Source organism: Falco punctatus, assembly GCF_963210335.1.
Source record: "Falco punctatus genome assembly, chromosome: 2".
NCBI lineage: Eukaryota > Metazoa > Chordata > Aves > Falconiformes > Falconidae > Falco > Falco punctatus.
Genome location: NC_137581.1, coordinates 59,016,909 through 59,023,968, shown reverse-complemented (window position 1 = coordinate 59,023,968; position 7,060 = coordinate 59,016,909). Strand labels below are relative to the sequence as shown.

Sequence of the window (7,060 nt, the reverse complement as noted above, 5' to 3'; positions counted from 1 at the left end):
GCGAGAAACTTCCCGGGCCGGGCGGCGGCAGGCGCCAACTGCCGCCCCCGCTCCTGTCAGCGGGCGGCTCCCGGCTCCCCGTCAGCGGGCGGCGGTTCCGGGAGCTGAGGGGCGCCGCGGGCCCCCGCACCCCAGGGTCGGGACCTTGAGGCCCCGCCTTGCCGCCCGGCTGCCTGCGCCGGTGCCGCCCGCTCCGCCCGGTGCGCCGAGGCCGGCGGGCCCAGGCCGCCGCGGAGCTGAGGTGCTGATGGGGGCAGGTGGGCGCCGGGGCGGGAAGCCCCGCGGGGGAGGCAGCCGGCGTGGCGGGAGCCCTGCCTGCCGTCCCGCCCGTCCCCGGCTCGCCCGTGTTTTCCCTTGAAGGACAAGGAGCACACAGCACGGAAAGCTTTTTAAAGTGTCCGGGGTCGGGGAAGCGTCGCTCGCCGCTCCCTTCCTAGAGCTGCCCGCTTGGCTTCGGCAGGCGCAGCCGGGCCGTAGCGCAGGGGTCCCGCTCCCCGCTGCCCGGGCAATTCCCGGTGGCCGAAGTGGGAGGCGCGGGGTGGCCGGCAGCCGTGGGAGAGCTGCTCCGCACCCCTGCGGGGTCCCGGGTGCGGGTCTGCCTGCCCGCTGACAGCCTCGGGTCACGGCCTCATCATACAGACGAACAAGTTTTGCAGGCAGCTCTTCTTTGGCGTTGATGGCCGCCAGTCAACTGAGACGACTAAAACTGGTACCATGATGACTGCATTTTATCCAGGACTTTGTATCGGAACCCTAGAAATAAAAGGAGTTAAATGCTATTGCAATGACTTCTTTTTTTTTTTTTTTTAATTTTTATTTTGTGGGATTCAACTCAATACTCAACAGCGTTCAGAAATGGTTATGACTTGTTTTGTAGTTGCCCTCAGAAACAGGTTGCTTTAGAGCAAAAGGATTGTGTCATGAGGAGTGGAAATGTTAACTATCACTTGAAACGTGGCCAATACCTACCAGTCAATGGTAAGGTACAGACCACCCTCTGTTACATTAGAGAATGCCACCATGTGTTGTAGTTTGGTATGGATACTATAGCTCCTCTTTAGGTTGGGTTGGAAGACAATTTTAAGAAGCGTAATCGGGGATCTGTCCTGATTGATCCTTTCAGCACTTTTTCCCGTGCTTCATACTTGAAATAGCATAAACTGACAAAATCCATGCAATTTCACTTTTACACGTCTTTATTACCGCAAGGATTATTTCTTGTAACTCCTATTGCAAGCTAAATCTTGCCATTTTTAGGTAGCACAGCGATATAGAGAAGATCAGTGAGAACATGTCAGTGGCAAAATCTGGGGTGGCTTATTTTTAGGCAGCCTGCATGTGTGCTTAGAAAGAAGACTAGAGTACTTGGTTTGTGATGGTGGATTTATATGTGTGATACTTGTTCATGAGAACAAGTTTAGAGGGATTTGCTAACAGAGCAATTGTTCCCAATCACCTGTGCAGTCTTATTTGCGGGAAAACTCTGTATTTGGTTATATTACAGTTTGAGGAGATGACTGTCTCACAGCACGGAGATGGCAAATATTTTCTTAAGTAGGAAGGGTCTTAAAAGATATGTCAGCTCATCCTTTTTCATTCATTCATATTTCATAAGGCACTTTGTGACATTCTTGAATAAGAGAACTGGATTAGAATGTAACTCAGCTGTTAACCCATAACACTGGTACAAAAGATTTCACTAAGAATAATCAGAACAAGTGGTATTCGCTATAAAGTCTGCAGCATCAGATCCCTGAGTTTATTTTCTCTAAGAATTCCTCACATGGAGACATGGTGATATTTATCCATTGATTTATGTTAAAGTCTCAGAATTACAGCGCATCTGTAAGAATTCCTGCTGAAAATGCTACCGTTCCTTTTACTGTGTATGTTCATGATGCGTGCGTGAAGCGATACATGGAGTACCTGTGGATTCAAAGTTGCATGCTATTTAGGAGGGAAGATGAAGAAACAATCAAACAGAAGCCATTATTTCAACAACTTACGCAGAATAATTTAGAATGAATAATCATTTGGGAAAAAAACCACATTTTATAAGGCTGAATGCTTTAAAAGTACCTTATATGAGTTACAAAATGAACATTTATGAGAGTCTCTTTTTAGTTTTCCTAAACTAAGTTAAATGACCACTGAATACTTCACTGAAATCACACTGTCAAGCCCATTAAAGTAAGTCTTTGCCAAAGAAAATAGGATGTATTTCAAGACATCTGTTGTCACAAAGGTGCTATGGGATTTTGACAAATATACCTTGTGTAAATGACATGCAGAGTGTCACAAGAGCATTATGAAAAATAAGCTAATCAAGGTACGACAGACTGTCCGTAGCATTCTCATAAAATTAAATGGAAGAGTAGAAGTGTACGTAAGTATTTGTTAGGTAAAGCAGTAAAAGTTAGACTGTATTTCTCATGGAATAAAAAAAATATTTTCCTATGTACTTACATATGAAAAATAAATGTCTTCTCATCTCTAAAACAGTCAAGCAGCAAAAGCTAGTGGTGCTGCTTTTTAAATCAAAAATATACATTTACTCTTGTATGTACATGTGTATGTAAATTAGATAAATAGAAATGCACAATGTGTGCACACTTACCAACATATCAGCCAACTTTTGAAAATAGTCTTTATTTTTAAAGTCTTCAGAAAAAATACCTGTTAGTACTGTTCTTGTTCAGTGGGATTCATTTGTGAACAATTGGAAGTTACTATGAATACACAACATACTAAAATCTTAGGTGTCCCCAACTGAATATAGATTTTTTTCTGCCATTGTGGCTAATTTTCATGGTCTTTCCTTTAGGGGCATACTAAAATATCAACAGAAGTGTGTTTTGGAACACTAACATTTGGGAAGGGTAGCATTAAAGATACATCCAGGAGCTCACTCAGGGTAAAGGGTAACATTTGCATTTGCTTATATGCTGGCTCTAAAGATAGATGCAATGGTAAACAGCTTTTCTAAAACTTTGATTAATGAATTAAACTGGCAATGTGATTTCTGTGGGAGACCTGTTTGATAATCTATTGAGTCGATGAAACCAGTTTCATTTACTGGACATCTTTGATTCATATTGTTTAGTATTATGATATTTCAAATTTATTTCATCTTTATTTAATTCTACCTGCCATCTGATGAAGAAATCACTGTCATTAATTTCTGGATAGCCATGAAGCCAAGATCTTGCCTGACACTGATGCCAGACATCAATCAATTATGAATCATCCTCTCCTGGATTAGAGGTTGTTCAGTCATAATGGTTTAATTTACATTAATATAATCACAAATGGGAGAACTGACAGACAAGATTTTGAGTCTTCATGTGAGATAACCTTATACATCCTGGGGCTACTCAATAAAAAAAGAAAATAAATGTCAGTACTTCACCTAATGCAACTACAGCGTGCAGAGATTAAAAAAGTATGCTTGTCACTAGCGCAAACTCAAACTTCTCAGCCTGTATTTTCATCTAGATATCTAGCTTCTTTGCTAATCTGAAGAATCATTGTTTGGTTAATTAGGTCCCTTGAGAGTATTCTACTGGAAAATACTCAACATTTTAATGTATTAAAAACCAAGTGTGATGTTTACTGTTTCTGTGTGGTAATACCACATTAAGACTTCTAAATTTATCGAGAGAGTGTATGGATTTTGGAATGACTTGGACTCTGATTTTGCTCATTAGTATTTATGAGAAAAAGAGACCTAGGGAACATGTTCAGAAGATGCACTGATTAGATTTTATTGCCTCTACAAAGGTAATTTAATTCTCCAAAGAAAGCATTTTTTGAAAATTCCTTAGAATATTAGCTAATGTTTTGCAGCCGATGTGGGAGTGGCCCATAATCTCAGATGTAAGGTAATTCCCCGTATACGTAGTGCCTTAAGTAGTTTTTAGTTCTCCTACTTGTGGAACGGTGTAAGTGGAACTGAATGGTGCACATGGGTGTATGTGCCTCATTTCCTAAAGCTTAAGAAAGTGCGTTGAATCCCTGTCAGTTAGTTCCAGCATCCATTGATCTGACTTGCTCCAAGTTGCAGCAGACCAAAACCTGGAGCTGCACTCTCCTATGTGACTGACCTCAGAGTTAATTCTCCTTGGCAGTTCACTAAAGACAAGAGCATCTAGGTGCAAGACCATCTAGTTTTCTGGTTGCTGAACTGATGTTACTTATTCTTCACTACTTTTCTTCAAATGAAATTGACTAATCCACAACCCTTTTGGAACTACAAACCCAGGCTTAACAGGATACATAAGAAATTTTTAATATTTCAAAATTTTTCCTTCATTGCTGCTAATCTGTTCAAAGGACTGCGTGATCATCACACACTGAAAATGTGTAAATATGCTGTATGTCATGTGAAATATTCTAAACTTATTTTAAATTTATTTTGGAACATGTGGTTTGCTAAACTCAGGGTCAAGTTTTCTTTCCTGTGTGTTCAGTATTTCACATATACCCTGTGCTTGCTAAGGGAAGCTTTAAAAAAATGTAGTAATGTCTGGAATGTAATTCTCTATTCTGAATTGGTCTTGGTGGCTCTAAAATTGATGAATGGGATGTTTTTGAGAGGAAATGGGGAAAAATAACTTTAAAATGGTAACATAATTTTAGCGACTATTGATTTTCAGAAATATCTAGAATAACGGGCATTTAACATACATGTAGGGCTGTATCTGTTATTTCAGAATATCTCCTGTTTAATGCTAAACAAGTAGAAAAACTTAACTACACCCATTGTATATCTTAAAATGTGCTAAAAGTAGGTATCAGATAAGTTCAGAAAGCAGAAAGTGTTTTATAAATACTCTAAGTGTGGTACTAGTTGCAAGTTAAGATTTCTTTGACGTTTCTTAAAGGCTTCAAAGCTGTTTTGGCTTGAGTTCCTTGCTTCTTTTGTCTATAAAGTATTGTGTTTGGATTTTGGGGGGCAATTCTTTCTTCCTGATAAGCATTGGTTTTCATTTATTTACCTCAGGAAGTTTGCATATCTGGAGGATATGTGAAATCGGAGGAACCAAGATTTTCCTTTTCCTATATACAAACATTGCTTTTCACTACCTTCACTTGGTAACTGGCAAGTTAACTCTTTGTTAGCAAATGAACTCTTCAGTCTTGAGTGATCTTGCTGGATCTTCAAAATTCAGGCAGCTTCCATCCACATATAGTGAACTTTTTTTGTAAGGTATATCAGTTATTGTATCTATTAAACGTATTGTAGAACTACATTATCTGGTTAATAGAAATATAAAGGGAGATTACCATATATGTGGTTTCTGATTCATGGTGACATAGTGAGAGAAAAGTTCTTGGCAAGGTCAGGTTTCTATACTGTATTTAAAGACAGGATTCTGTCTTTTAACGATATATAATCTATTAGTAGATGTCATTTTCTGAGGGTATTTCAGTCTGTTAATTTGAATTAAACTAAACTGAGTGCTTAAAACTCATTTTGAATAATGAACTTTAAAGTCAGCAGCTTATAAACAGCAGTAATTAATTTTAATACAGAGCTAACACTCCGGAAGTTTATTACAGAAAACTTTGTGGTTAAAGTCTTTTGATTTAGACTCTAAGCATAATTTAGAAAATTGAAGATACACAACTGTGGATACCCATTTTTCACAATGAGTAAACAGAGGCCTATCTTGCTTGGTTGTATGTAAGCTCCTTTCTGTCTTGGGCAAGCATTAGAGTTAGTGACAGATGGGAAGATACACCCCAATGGCATGTAGTCTTACTGCACCATCAGCTTTTTCTGAAACCCTTTGAAACTGGTACATTTTTGTTCTCAGGAGCTGTTAGTGCTAATTCAGATCTTATGCTCAGCCATACACTGAGTGGTGTGAAAATAGAAAGAATATATGATACTACATTCCATGGTAGAAAGGGATGAGAAAATCAGTAAAGTTCTGAATTTCTTTATTGTGACATAAAATCAGCAACCTGCTTTCATTGCATCGTAGACCATAACATTTCTGTACATTAGGGGTTTAGTTTATCATTTCAATTATATAAATGAGATAACTCGATTTTATCAAGTTTGGATCTTCCAATACATTATCCTATGGGACTGAAAATGAGGCAACATACCCTTTCCCGGTGCCAAGAAAGAAACTAGCTGCTTTTGGTGCCAGGATTTAGGAATACATAATTGGATCAAGTTAGGCAGGAGTCAAGTCCAGGACTCTCCTATTCTGTCTGTATGTTACAAACGATAGATGCTTTCAGCATATCCCGAAATAGATGACATTACTTAAATTTACATTTCTATAAATAATCTATAACTAAAGAAGATGGAGAATTTTGCTGTTTCAAAGGAAAGTTAATGTAAGACTGAAAGAAGTAAACAGTAAAAGTTTCATATGAAATTTAAATAGATGGACTATGTTGAAAAAAAAAAAAAAAAGATAAACTTGTTCCCTTGAGGTTTTCAGGATCCTAGGTTGTTTTGGTTGTCATTTCATAAAATCGTGAGTACAACCTAATAAACATGATATTGGTTGTTCATATTATATGAAAAATAGATTTTCATAAATGAAACTAGAGAAAGTTGACTGAAATAGGAATGTGCAGTACATCCTTTCTCTGGGATATAAATTATAATCTCTAGGATGTAACTAAACAATTTAATTAAATCTGTGGTCTTGAGTCTAATCCCTTGCCCAGGTAAAGAGGTATAGAACTTTTGGCATCTGAGCTACTGTGCTGTGAAACTGCTGTAAATTGAATCAAAATTGGACTTCTAATTGGCAGTAATGACCATAAATAAATGACAGAACACAGAATTTGTTTAAAACATTAAATCAAACATTTTATTTAATGTAAGAATTCAGTATTATGTAATTCAGTATTATGAAACATAAGCACGCAGTCTTTTTCTCTCTGTAGAAGTTTTTAAAAAAGGAAAGAAAAAATAAAAGTTCTTCTTAATTAACTATAATTTCTATTGCAAAGCGTGCTATTTCTGCTTTATTTTGCAAACTCCAAGATGTATCCAATACACTAAGTGTAGCAACTGCTGCTCCAGCTCTGG

At 38.4% G+C, this 7,060-nt stretch overlaps 1 protein-coding gene across 3 annotated transcripts in view; it reads left to right on the top strand.

The window, feature by feature from the left end:
- FGF14 (fibroblast growth factor 14) overlaps positions 1-7,060 on the top strand; it is a 471,862-nt gene that overhangs the window by 328,874 nt on the left and 135,928 nt on the right. The gene's annotated exons all lie outside the window — the stretch shown is intronic.